The 13,199-nt window shown below is 38.5% G+C and overlaps 1 protein-coding gene across 3 annotated transcripts in view; it reads left to right on the top strand.

Annotated features, from left to right (window-relative positions):
• EPHA4 (EPH receptor A4) overlaps window positions 1-3,013 on the top strand; it is a 142,509-nt gene extending 139,496 nt beyond the window's left edge. For all 3 annotated transcript variants that reach the window (XM_037849145.1, XM_037849142.1, XM_037849144.1), the window contains one exon: window positions 1,510-3,013. The gene's annotated coding sequence lies outside the window, so the exon portion shown is untranslated. The remainder of the gene's footprint in view (window positions 1-1,509) is intronic.
• Window positions 3,014-13,199: the final 10,186 nt, after the last annotated feature.

Here is a 13,199-nt window from a genome sequence, read left to right as displayed (position 1 = left end):
ATGTTTAACAAGGGAAAGTCACTATCAAAAAGTTTGCCTATCCATATGGCATTGGTTGTACTCCATTCGATTTTTAAGGCCATTTGTGTGTTCCTTATCCCTCATATAAATATATGTTGGCCAGATGAAATCCTTGCACATTCAGATGTCAAAATCTACATTTTGTGAACTTGCCGATAGCAGAGAGGAAACCATTGGAGAAAACGTAAGCAATCCCTTTTCTCCCATTTTTTCCTTAATTGTCAAAATGATTGGTGCTGACAAGTCACCTCTTGAAAACGTTGGTAATTTTACCCTTGTCCACATTTATAATCTCAAAATTGCTTGCAAAGTAATTTCTATCTGAATAATGTATAAGAAAAACTTTATTTCTATCTCCCTAAATAGCCTAAAGTGTTTTCCACAAGTTTAAGTAATGGTCATTTATTTCAAGGGAACTGAATTTTATTTATCCTTCCCCACAATAAATAAACAAAGACAAGCACACAATAAAATAAGCAAAATAATCTTTGAAGGTGCATTTTGGTCTTTATCCCTGCTCTGCACTTGAGGCCACCCACTGCCAAACACATCTAGGGTGGTTGGAGATATTTTCCAAGAAACCATTTTAATGGTCTCTTGTCAAGAAATGAATAAAGGGGAAATTGCTTCTTTTGGGTTGAATTGAATATTGACGAATGAGAGGACAGTGGATGGCCAAATGGTCCCTTTGCATTGTGTCAGCTGTGGTCGATCCCAAGCCAATGGGCAGCTATGACTGATCAGTCCTTGGTGGGCTGCAGGAAGGCCTGAGCCCCTACGGAGACCCTCTGTCATTGGCAGAACAGGCTCTCGGACTGTTTACACATAGACTGCAGGGGTCCCTCACTAAATTAGATACTCCCATTCATTAGAAGTTACTTTCTTTTTAGGGAAAACACCCAGGTCTTTTTATTTCTAAGTTTGCATTTCTTCAATCATTTTTGTCAACTCCTTGCTCAATGTGATGTTTCCAGATTTGTGCCTAAGATACCCAATTTCCCTCTTTGGAAAGACTTGATGCTAGTATCCAGGGTGTATACAGTAGCACAGTTTGCCTTTTACATCCTTTCACCAACTCTAAGCCCCTGTAACCTTGCACAACTGAACCATAAGTCAGGATTTTCATCTCAGTGTCAGGTGTACCACACAGTGATTAGCAGCATGGCTGCGGACTGTGCTACCTGGGTTCTGAGGCCAGCTTTGCTACTTCAGCTTGTATGACCTTGGGCAAATTACTTGGCTTCCCTATGCCTCAGTTCCCTGATCTGTAAAGCAGGGATAAAATAGTACCTTACTGTAATTAACATTTTTTTGTTATAGTTGTATTTCAGAAGAGGAAAGAAAGAGTTTGTAATATTCCTTCTGAACTGCTGCTTCCTGAGCCATCCCAGCTTCCATGCACATATATTCTTTCTCAGAGTATTGGTTGACAACTGGCTAGCATATTTGGTTGCCATTCTGTCTAAAGTCTTGTTCCGTTCTCCACAGGGAGGAAATTCTGCTATCTTGGCCTCACAGCCCTTCCTGTTGATTACAAAGCCCATGGAAGAAGAAAAAGAACACGCCCTTCTTGGTTCCTTCTTAACGTGTTTCTTCTGCTTCTGCTATGCCAGTTCTGGGGCAAAGACAATGGTGAAACAACACCCGTCCCCAAAAAGAATAAACGTCTGACTTTTCAGATCCTGTTACGGTGAAAGAAACAGCAACCATTCCAGGTTCAGCATCTGTTCTCTGCTTGCACTTGAGAATTTACTGACTTGCAGCACCAACTCTGCAGAGCCCCTGTTCCCACACTCCTTGTGGATTTATTTATATGTCTTTCCATATCTCATTCCTGTATGTCACTTGGCAGCAGGCTACAGGTTTTCCTATGGACACCAGGTCAGGTGCCGCTACACAAAAACAGCAAGTTCCCATGAGCTGCCTATGATATGCATTGCTGAAGTAACATTTTACCCAGGGTGTGCCATTGCAGTGATATAAATATATTTTTTTCCTAGAATAAATATGAGCTGACTATCTCTTTCGATGTGTGTATATAGGGGTGAGTGTGTGTGTATGTGTGTGTGTGTCCCTATAACCTCATGCTTAGAACTGCCTGTGAATTGTTGTGGATTGCTGCATCTGGAGAGTTCTGGTTTTCCACCAGTTCCAAGATAAAGAGCCACGTGAAAGAGTGGGCCTATAGACCATGCCCATCCCCTTAGAGAGCACCCCAGAGATGTTAAATGTCCTGTATCTATAAGTGTATTTTGTAGTTGCCACACTAACCTTAATAAGTAACTCTACAGCCTTGGGCAGGCATTTTCACCTTAGTGGTGGAGTAATTTTAGAATATAAATCCATTCAGGTGACAACCCATCATCAAAATCACAAACCCTGATTGATCTCCTCATGTGAACCACCAGTACCCTGATGGAGAGTGAGAGAGAAGGGGATGGAATTTGTCTGGTAACCCCAAATGGAATACAAGTAGCCTTGGTTTTCCTGCATAAATGGACTTGTTGAATGCGAGCAAATAAATATATGCAATTCATATACTTTTGGAGATGAACGTAGACATGCGTCAGCTTTGAAATGATGTGTCCCAGATTAATACTTTGTCTCCCAATGTCACAGAAAGTACATGCCAGTGACTCTTGAGGTTAGCCAGTGTAGTTAGGATTAAATGGCCTCAAGTCATTTCAGGTTCTCAACATAACATGGAAAGTTAAGAGTAATGAATACGCAGCTAACTCCGATGGCCCTCCAAAGGGCATTGGCCTTCTAGAATCTGAGGTGCAGTGTGTGACGATTCAGTATTGATGTGATATGTATACCAAATTCCAGCCAACATACTGCCATTTTACATAACCTGAGTGGCTGCCTTGCTTATTCTAAGCTATGGTTGCAGAAACTGTGGCCATTTTTATAAGCTATAACATCAAATCAGGGAAAAGTTGAAAAAAAAGAATCTGAACTGTATATTGTTGAATAAGTAAAAAAAAAAAAATCATCAAGAAATATTTATTGCATTCTGACAGGGTGTGTGGCATTGTATTCTCATAACTATGCCAGAGTGACAAAGTTCATTCACCCCTTTTGGGGGATCTTAATATATTTTTAAAGGGATGTGCCTATGCATTGATGCCTGAAAAATATGTATAAAGAAATGAGGTTGAATTTCTTAGCAGCTCGTCTTTCCCAGAGGGAGGAGACGGAGGCCAAGTTCAGGGGCTTTGAAAGCTCATGAGCAAGCGTGAGCTCAAATGCTAAATCACGTTCAGATCTATTAGGTAGCATTAAGCTCTTCCCCTGCACCAAATTAGGTAGGTTCAACATGTGTCCACTGGCCCCAAATTATTTTTAACAATCTTACAAGTGAAATGTTCTGGTATGTTTTTAAAATGTCATTATTTAACAATTTATGCTCACTACACTGGTGGTGTGTTTTGAGACCTCTTGTATTCAATCTGTGAAAGATATCTGTATTAATCTATACATGCTTATAGCCTCAACATTTGTCTGAAGACATTTAAAATTCTGACCAGTAAAGAAAGTTCTAGAAGCAATATTTTCACTTATTTCATTCTCCAAACATCAAGCATTGATACTCACTGAAGAGTGCATTTATTTTTTGTATCACTCCAATATGTTGGAATATGCAAGGACTGTGGTTGAATTAGAATGTAAAGGCATATTATAATTTAATTCATACTGAAAAAGAAATTAACACAACATTGTGTGGTTCAAGAATTTTCCGAAATTTGAGCGATCTCTTGAGTTACACACAGATTTTCTATTTTGTTTTAATATGTCAAGGTTTTTTTTCTTCCCTTCATAAACTTTAGGTACACGTAACTTATGTCATTTATTTATGGTCTTTTATACCTAGTTTGTAAAATTGTAAAATAGCGAACTAAATGCAAAGAGTTTGCATTTGAAAATAATAAAGTAGTTGCCGTATACAAACCTGGAATCCAATTGTCTCTTTTCAGTATTTTTTTTTTTTTTTTTGCCATTAAGTATGATGTTTCTAGATGAATTAATTGTTGGTCATCATCAAAACAAAATCCTGTGTTCGAATTCAGTGTATTTATTTAGAGGATAAAAAAGCATTAACTTCTAATAAACACAAGAATTGAAAACAGGGACTCAAACAGATTCTTTTACACTGATGTTCATAACAGTATGATATACAATAGCCCAAAGGTGGAGACAATCTGAACGTCCAAGGACAGATGAATGGATAAACAAAATGCAGTATATGCATACAGTGTAATAGTATTCAGCCATAGAAAGGAATGAAATGCTGGCACATGCTACAATTTGGAAGAACCTTGAAAACAATGCAAACAAAGTAAGCCAGACACAAATGGACAAATACTGTATGATTCCACTAATATGTAATATCCAGAATAAGCAAATTCATACAGACAGAAAGTAGACTAGAGGTTACTGGAGGATGGGGTGAGGGAAAATTGGGAGTTTGCTTAATGGGTACAGTTTCTGTTTGGATGATGAAAAATGGTAATGAATGGTCTGATGGTAGCCCAACATAGCGAATGTAACTAATGCCACTGAATTGTATGCATAAAAATGGTTAAAATGGTAATGTGTGCGTGTTACTGCAATAAATTTCTTTTAAATATCAGAAAAAAAAGCATTGCCTTCTAAATGGTCTCTACCTTGAGAATAGTTCCATTAGCAAATCTGACTTAGATTCAGTGAGATCCTGGATTCCACTGTAATTAAGACTATGACCTTTAGTTGGAATTCGTTTCTACCTCTTCCTACTTAAGAGATATAGGGCAAGTTTCTTAACTTCTCTATGCCCATTTCCTTGTTTGTTCAGTGGTGATTACAATGCTAAAAGCTGTTGTAAGAATTAAATATATTAAAACTTTTAGCACATTGTCTGGCCTGTAACCAGAACTAAACAAATGGTAGCTATTCTTGGCAGCCTTTTGGATGATATATACTATCTTCTCTCACATCCCCAGTTCTACACCCACTTGAACATCTTCATTGCTGATCTCAGTGGCCAACTCCTAATCCCTACTTTAGGGCTATTAACCTGGAATCCACAGATCCTTGAAGGTACATCCCTGAGCTCCAACAGATCCAAGAACTGCTTTCCTCATGGTGCTATTTCATTAAATGTACTACCGATTGACAAAGTCCCTGTCATTTGAAAATCAGGTTCAAAACTTCTTATAATGTATTTACCTAAATCCCTTAAGAGCAGCTGGCTTCAGATATCAGAGAGCACTGCTGAGTGTTCCCAGCCATGTGTTAATAGATAGGTCTTGAAGTGTAGAGAACTTCAGAATCTGGGTTATGCCTGCTTATTTTGTGAGCATTTCCTTAAGCGCCTCTCCAGAAACGTCTTTATTACTAGCTAGAGTGGTTAGCATATCTGTGATTTGAGATGGACTAGGCTTGCCATATTCTCCCCCATTTGTTCAAGACAAAGTCAACTAATAAAGTAGTTGCTCCTACATTTTCTAGAAGGTGCCATTAGAGTAGTGTGAGCATTATATGTAACCTTAATAATTCTGAGATTGATTTCATGTAGCATAATATGGGAGTTCTGTATTATTGGAGTAATGAAGGCTCACTTCAGTAGTAAGTGACCCCATATTTCAGTGGAGTAACATCATAAAGTTTTGTTTCCTTGTTCACATAACAGCCTGATGAAGATCCAGAAGATCTCCCTGGCAACTTTTTTCCAAGCAGTGAGTGAAGGACCCAAGCTCTTTTCTTCCCATGACGTTACCACACAAGAGAAGAAAATGAGTACAATTGTGTTGACAGCTTCATGGCCTCACTTGAAAATGGCTTCTATCATTACCTCCCTTATTTCATTGGCGAGAGCCGAGTCACATGGGCCCTGCATAATTGCTGGGATGCTGGGGAACATCGTATTGTATGCACAGGAAGAGAAAATGAAACTGTGGAGCAGCTAGCCAGTCTCTGCCATAAATACAAAGGATTATACACCTAGGGGAAGTCAGGGAAAGCTTCTTGGGGAAGGCAGATGCATGCATAAACTTCGAGTTTTATCTTCCCAGAGATGGCAGGAAGCCTGAGCAGTGTTCAGACTAGCTGTAACATTTTCATTCTCATTCTTGTCTCTCCTGATGTGTTAGGGATTGTGTTTTGCTTCCTGCATCACACGTCACTACACTATACTTACTTTAGAAGCTGGGTCTTTAGTCACAGACATCTGTTTATACATTTTTAAAAATGTCTGCTTTTAAGGTTTAAGTTGCCTTAGCCACTCAGCCATTCCAGAGATGCTGTGTGTGTGTGTGTGTGTGTGTGTGTGTGTGTGTATTTAGGGCAGGGAAGGGAAAGGAGGCTTAGAATAAACCCTAATCCCAGGCCAACGGATTTGAAAGGTTATTTTTCCCAAATAAAGATACAACTAGAATGAACAAAGCCATACCACCTTAACCCCTTAACATCTAGCAGCTGGGCAAGAACTTAAAGCTTTTTTTCTGAGGCATCATAAGAATTGGTGCTGGAGCCCAGGCTTGGACTTTCATTAATTAACAGATTTGTGCACTAACCATGAGCCAGGCATTGTACTAAGCTCTGATTGCTTTAATTCTCACAATGGCTTACGATAGACTGCTCTTATGCCCATTTTATTGATGAAGACACTGAGACATAGGTTAGAAAACTAGTCCAAGGTCACCCTGCTAGTAAGAGTTGGAATGGGAATTTAAACACCAGCAGTTAAACTCCAGAGATCTGCATGTAACCCCTACGCCACACTGATACAATGTATGATGAGCCCAAGTTGCTCCATTCTATCTGAGTAAACAAATTGTTGGGTGGGCATGCTCCTATTTGATGACAGTGCTATACACGTTGTTGTTAGGGAGTATATACTCCATTGCATTCTTCTCTTAACACTGCTTTCCCCTTCTGTTGTCAGATAGCTCATTTTTGGTTGATTTTTCATGTTGATTGTTTTGTTAAGCTAAAGTGGAAAAACCTATAACTTAAGTACAACGTTCATTGAGCACACTGTGTTTTATAGGAATTAATCTCCACCTTTTACTTTTCATTAAAAGCAGAGTGTAATCTATTATCACTAAGATATCACCAACTAATATATAGTCAGAGAGCAGGTAGTGATTTGTTTAATTATCATTTCCATGCTCCAAGCATAAAAGCCAAGCAGAGCACTTCTCAGAAGACATTCTTCACTTTGATGATGGCCTGTTACAAAGAAAGGGTAGTCATTAACTAAATAGAAACAAAAGACCGGTCCCAAGACAAGGGGAAAATGAACTGAGGTAGAAGGCTCAGCAAGACATAGTAAAACAAAGCACAGACAATGCGAATCTGCCTCGGCTACCTACCAGCTGTGTGCCCTTGGGCAAATTACACCACTTCCCTGGAGCTCAGTTTGCTCATCTTTCTAATGGGAGTAAGAGTCCCCTACTTTGGCAGGGTGGTATGAGAATTCAATGTAATACATTCTAAACAGGTGCAATGGAAAGCAGGAGTTGCACACACAGAAGTCCATGTGGGTCATCCAGGAAGGTGAATAAGTGAAGTTGTCCAAGTGTAAGACAATAGAGAATGGGTATATATTTAGATAAAACATTAGGTTGACCAGATGTTGCTGAGTATTATTCAGTGGATGATGGGTTATGGGGAGTAGGGCTTTATGGCCAAATAAGACCCAAGGGCAATGATGCATTCCACAACCCCCCTTTTGAAGATTCATAAAGAACACTGGTATATTAAAGGCTCTTAGAAGTCCTTTCAATAAACCAATTTTGCCAGTTTATCCTAGCATTTTCAAAATATATTTGAAAATGAAAACCTTTATCATCTCCATGGAGCTAAAATTCTCTGAAACACATTCTGAGAAATGCTAGCTAATTAATCCATTCTTTGGGGTTTCAGATGAGAACACTGAAAGAGAGATAAACAGATGTGTTCCATGGTGCACAGCTTTTAGCACTAGGGTCTGCACAAGCATTCAAGTCTTCTGAATCCCAGCTCACTATTGCTTCTACCTCCACATGCCAAGGATTATTCCATGTACTTATCTAGGTTTCAGCTGAATGGCGATTTGTTTTTTGTTCATTGGTGGTCTGGTGGCTGTAGTACCGGTTGGTGATGTTGCACGTGTAGGGAGGATACAAGGTGAGGAGCAGAGGTGGGAGAGAGTGTGCTCTTGAGATGTAGGAATTTCTGAGCCTGTTTAAGAATGCTTTAAATCACCAACTGTCCGGTATATGCCAAAGTCACGGCCAGGATTGAGATGTCTGAGTTCTTCTGGTGACAGAAAAGAACCAAATGGATTTTGACAATGAAAAAATGCACCACCCACTTAAATCAACAACCAAGTTAAGACTTGTAGCTATATTGTGGGCTTTGGCTTCAGTTATTTTACCCTTCCCCTTTGGAGGAAATGCCTTGGGCCATTGACTGCTCCCAGTTGAATGGGATTTAGACCTCTGACATATCTTATTTCTGGCAACCACCCTGGACATAATTCTTTGTTTACAGCACTGCTGCAGAAAACTTGATGAATACTTAGATGAAAATAGAATTAGGACCTAAGGACCCAGTTAAAATCAACTTAGTAGAACATAGACATTGCTTTATGTAGAGCTGGAAATGATAGCCATGAAAGAAAGTCGCTTTAACATACACTAAGAGAAACTACATATTATACACATAATATATGAGGCAATTATGGCCTTGTAATCTGCAGTGTATCACTACCTAGCAATCAGACTGACGTATTCTAATGAGACCCATGTTGTTTGTAATCAGACTGGCATTGCTTATTCAGATCTCTATTCCATAAGATGCACTTTTAAATGGCTCAGATTGCACCAGATGCCATAAGAAACAGCATTCCATTTTATTCCATTACCAGCATTTTTCCCTCTTCCAATTAACATAATTCTAAAATCAGCCAGAGGCAAATGTGAGGGACTGAAAAGTTGCAAAGAAGTTCAAGAAATTCTTCATAGGAAAAGTCAAGAAGACACACACATAAAGGACAGTTTTTTAAACGGGCAAGGGAACATTGCAATTAATAGAGTTCTTATTGTTTAAATTGCTCAGAATTTATTTCTGTGGCTTTTTGAAATATTAGAATCTCTGAGGGGGCTAATTGCCCTGTAGGTTCTTCTTGTTACACGTTATCTCATGGGTGACATAATAGAATCACCACCTCGTTTACCATTCAGTTAAGGTTTAATTGAGTTCCTCTTTTTTCTCCCCTTAAAATAGCAAGGAACTTACAGAAACAAAACAAATGTGGATGGAACATAAAATGAGAAGATCCTTGTAAATCGTCCCTTCATAAGTAAGGTCCTGGCTGTTTATAACATATCTGAAGATACGACCTGGGCTAACATGATAAACATTTTTTGTCCCTGATGCAATCCATCTTGATGTTAGAAACAGTGCTTACTTTTAAAATAAGGATGGTCATTTGATATTGGGAGAGTAATTTGCCAATGATTTCTCTCCCCAGTATCTCCTTCTTTATTCTCAGAATAAGGTACAAACTTCCTCACCTGTGTTTTGGACTTTCTTTGGTAGCTCACCCAGCATTCACTCCCTGATGGAGATTTTAATTGGAGAAATATATTCTCCCTTTATGTCATTTGAGAGGGACTGACACATAGTCGGTTGCCTAAATGGATCTGAACCAGAGTAAACTCTTGACACAGGGACTGGTTCAGAGGTGGTCCAATCGGAATCACCCTTAGAACTCCTTTTCCATGTTTCTAGGAAGCAAACTTTCTTGCAGTCTTCCTCCACCTCATGGTAGAAACAAAAAAGCATGATTTCTACAGGCAGCCATTTTGCAATCATGAGGAAAACCATCTTCAGGATGAAGCTGATCCCCAGAGAAAATGAACATCTCAAAGAAACAGAGTTAGACCTAGTGGTATGCTGGAGCTGGCTTGTACCAGCTTGTAAGAGCCGACTGCTAAATTTTCAGGAATCTTGTGAGCAAGTTCACATCTTATTGGTAGCCTGAAATTAGCCACAGTAGGAGTATTTACACCACAGAAATCTTAAAATGCTAAAAATCAATGATGGCTGCAGCTCCGCTCCCTCCCCCACTTCTTTTCTTTTGGTATAAGTTGACTCTCACTGTTGTTATCTGTTTAAATGTCTCAGTGGAGGAGAGGGATGTAGGGGAAAATTTGTACGTATTTTCACAAGAACCAGTAACATTTTACATCTTAAGTAAGACTTTTAATTCCCTGATGGATGGCCTGAAATTGATTTTCTCCCAGCTGTAGACCAATGTGATAGAAAATCTACTTAGTGTAATAGGCACTCTCTGCTTGACGCTGTTGAAAAATAATATTGTCGTTTAGAAGATACTGGATCTGGCCTGAACTCCGCCATAAAGAGCTTTGTGTTCAGGAGTATGTCACTCAAGACCCCTTACTGTAAAACCAGGGTCTTGGGCTTCATAATGTCTAAGACTTTCCAGCTCTAAAATTCAGTGTGTACTTTACATTTCTTGGCTTCTAGGTATAAGTTTCTGAATGCTAAAATGTTTACATATACACATAAACAAGAAAGGTAGCACCGGTATTTAGCAGATACGCTCTGGTACTGCTGTAGTACTTAAAAATAGCTCTTAAACTATTTGAGTTCTTTCAAACATCAAAATATTTAGGAGCCAAAGTTGTTAAATGGCTGCTGACCTGCAGCATGCTGAGTGGCCCCACTGCCCTAGCTTCCCTGACCAGCTCTCCATGCAGCCCATCATCTCGGAAGCAAGGTGTTTAATAGACATTTGTTATTCCTTGAAAAGTTTGCAAGTAATTTCACACACATAAGGTAGCAATAATCCTGAATATAGACTTGGGCTATAAATCAAAAGGCACTGAGGAGAGAGAGAGAGAGAGAGAGAGAGAGAGAGAGAGAGAGAGAGAGAGAGAGAGAGAAAGGGGGGTGGGGAACAATAGCTATGACTGGGTCAACGTGAAAACCAAACTTAACACCATAATGGACACGGTCAGTCTTTTGGTATCACTCTGTGTCTTTCTTTTTCCTTTTAATTTTTTTTTTTTTTTTTTTTTTTTGATCCACCAGTTAAAGGAAAGAAATTTCTGTTTTTAGAGTTTTCTTGAAACTTTTACCTAGGATTGTTAACAGGACAGAGTTTTTAATAAGTAGAAACCTCTCATCAAGAAATTAGGCATCCAGTACTTTGGAAGTGGAAACAAAAAGAAGAAGAAAAAAGTTCTTGTGCCATTAAATGAACTCAAAGTGCTTCTTTTATTCATTCTTGCACTCAAAAATGAACAAAATGTTCTGAGGTGTTTTGGACAGTAAAGAGAATGAGAAGCTCACAATGCAAGGTCTTTTACTGATCTGCAGACAGCATTTCTTGCAAAAAGTAATCTAATAATCCTCTATTCCATTTAAGGACTATAGGAGCTGTACATTTCCAGACATTTTAAGTGATTTGCCCAATGACCCTTCAAGACTTTCTGATCCAAACATTGTTATTACTCTTGCTTGATGGGAATTTAGGTGGACTAAAGTGGAGTGGGCTCCTGGATATTAATAGATGTCCCACTTCTGTGTGGCTTTCTTTCTTATAAGTCAGCCATATTGTCCAAAAAGTTCCCCCCAAATTACAAGCACATGGCCATGAGGTCTTTTTTTTCCTTCTGATTGACATGAGTAACTTTCAGAAAGCTCTCAGAAGTTCTTTGAGGATCTATTGCTATTCTTGACAGAGTTTTGTAGTTGATTGCTTTGAAGCACACTTATCTTCCTTAGCTGATTGAAGATGTCCCTGATGTGCTTTTTAATTAGTTTGTGAAGTAGGTGGAGTTGGAGCAAAGTCAATTCCATCTTGCTAAAATCCAATCAATGTCAGTAGACTAAATGACTTTAGTTTATTTAGTTGATTGACCCTGGACTTCTTCAGAAGTTGTTTTCTCTTATTTTCAATTTTGATGATTAAAAATGATTTAATTACAGAAATCACTTCTATGTTGCTTAATATGTTTGCATGAAATTTGACTCCACTTTTCCACCTTATGTATAACTCAAAAGGCACAATGGGGTTCTGCTAAATTCAATAATATTTGCTACTCCAAATTGTAAATGAGACAACTCGATTCTTTCTTTTGATTTTCCATTTCATTTGTCGGTTCAGACAAGTTTTTAGAAAGAAAAGATTGCCCAAATCTTTGCAAAAATATTTATAGTGTACTAACTTTTCTTGTGATTTTCTTTAAGGTTTTTGTGAGGTAGTATTTTGCAAATCCTTTCACCAGTTAAATTTTTCTCATTGAAGTAATTAATAGAAATGTGGTGGCCCAATTTATTTGAAGAAGAATTATTGTGACTGCCAGCCTGGGTATCAAGTTGAAATTCTTACAAAACCATTTCACATCTCAAACAACAACCAATCAAATTTTGTTTCTGTCAAAATAATAGAAACTAATGCTTTCAAAGCAAAAATGCTGCTAGTAAACATTTTATCAGAATCTAGCACCGTGGCTATTAAAATTCATCTAAATTAAATGTTTCTTTCTGAAACAAATACTTTCTTTGTAAAAATCTTTGCCAGCACAGAGGTCCCTTATGTGAAAGACCTACGATTCATGAAAGCCCAGTTAAATAGTGAAAACTTTAGTAAACTTCTCTCTAAAAGGAGATGCTAAGCCTGCATTTCTAAGGTGGTAGTGAAAAATTGCCCTGCAGTTTTATTTCCAAATACTGTTTTTAAGAAATTCTAAAAGCTGACTCAAGAAGGATATGAGCAGGTTACTAACAGTCAAATTCCTAGTTGAGTCCCATGCTGGATTCAGGTCCTTGTTTCATTTTGATGGTTTGGTGCTGAAGTGTCAGAGAGAGACAGAGGAGGTGAGAAAATACTGGAACTGACAGGATGGCATCTACTCCCCTGGCTCAACCTGAGTGCCAGATTTTGGGACTAGAGAAGAGTACTGAATCAGTCAACTAATGCTATGTAAAATCTGCATAAAAAATAAAACCACCCTAAAAAGGAGTGCATTCAACAATAAGCATTGATTCCTTAAGCATATGCCTGCAGGTCATTTAGGGTTCAGCTGATCTAGGCTTGTCTTGACTCACTTTAGCTCCAAGTTACAGGTTAGGTCCAGGTGTACACCACATGTCTCTTATCCTTCTTGGACCAGATGCTT

The sequence above is a fragment of the Choloepus didactylus genome, chromosome 9 (assembly GCF_015220235.1).
Source record: "Choloepus didactylus isolate mChoDid1 chromosome 9, mChoDid1.pri, whole genome shotgun sequence".
In the NCBI taxonomy this organism is placed as follows: domain Eukaryota; kingdom Metazoa; phylum Chordata; class Mammalia; order Pilosa; family Megalonychidae; genus Choloepus; species Choloepus didactylus.
This window is presented reverse-complemented; position numbering and strand designations above follow the sequence as displayed.